The following is a 1,113-nucleotide window of genomic DNA, read 5'->3' on the forward strand; positions in this document are numbered from 1 at the left end:
TTCTTTTTCTTCTTCTTCTTCTTCTTCTTCTTCTTCTTCTTCTTCTTCTTCTTCTTCTTCTTCTTCTTCTTCTTCTTCTTTGTAGATCAAACACAATCACAAAGACTTCTTCCCCCTCTTCGAAGGCATGGAATTTTCTCCTAAAGTTCGAGCTGAATCACTTTTTAAAAAAAGAGTTAGGCCTACATTCCAAATGTTGCTTTCTAGAAGAACCTAATCTAGATTCTATATCTAGCCTAGATCTCGAAGGATTATAAAGACATTTGCCAATAATTGAAAGAAGGAGCCTAGGCCCATAGATAGATCTAAGTTTAGCAATTCACATTTTTAACAACTGACAGGCGTCACAGATGGCCTAGATTTCTAGATCTATTCACAGCAGGAAAAATCCACTTTCAAGAATACTTTCATGATTCTTGACCTCGATCTAGATTCACCGACAGCCTAGATCTAGACTCTAGATCTATTCACAGCAGGAAAAAATCGACGTTCAATACTTTCATCATTCTTGATCTCGATCTAAGATTCACAGACATATAGATCTAGCGGAGATCTAGATCTTAGAATGCACAGAAAGAAAAATCCACTTTCAATATTCAATAGGTTATCAAAATATCACAATCTAGATTCTACTTTCATTTCAGGATTCTTATTGATCTCGATTTAGATCTTGATCTCGATTTAGATCTTGATCTCGATTTAGATCTCGATTCTAGATCTAGATACTAATCTAGATCTAGATTCTAGATCCAGATCTCATCTAGACACTGTGCACAAAATACGCTCACCCTTCGGCGCGCGCGCTAAATCCACTGCAGGAGAAATCTACTTTCAATACTTTCATGATTTTTTATCTTGATCTAGATTAGATATTTGATCTAGACATAGATCTACACACGAACACACTGAACACAAAATATCCTTTGGCACAGTTCGGCGTGCGCGCTAAATCCACTGCAGGAGAAATTTACTTTCAATACCTTCTTGTTCTCCCCCCCCCCTCCTCCTCCTCTAATTCCTCCTGCTCTCCTCTTCCTCCTCCTCCTTCTTCCTCTTCTTCTTCTTCGTCTTCTTCTTCTTCTTCTTCTTCTTCTTTTTCTCCCCGCTCCTCCT

This window comes from Aplysia californica, unplaced genomic scaffold (assembly GCF_000002075.1).
Source record: "Aplysia californica isolate F4 #8 unplaced genomic scaffold, AplCal3.0 scaffold00175, whole genome shotgun sequence".
Taxonomy (NCBI): Eukaryota; Metazoa; Mollusca; class Gastropoda; order Aplysiida; family Aplysiidae; genus Aplysia; species Aplysia californica.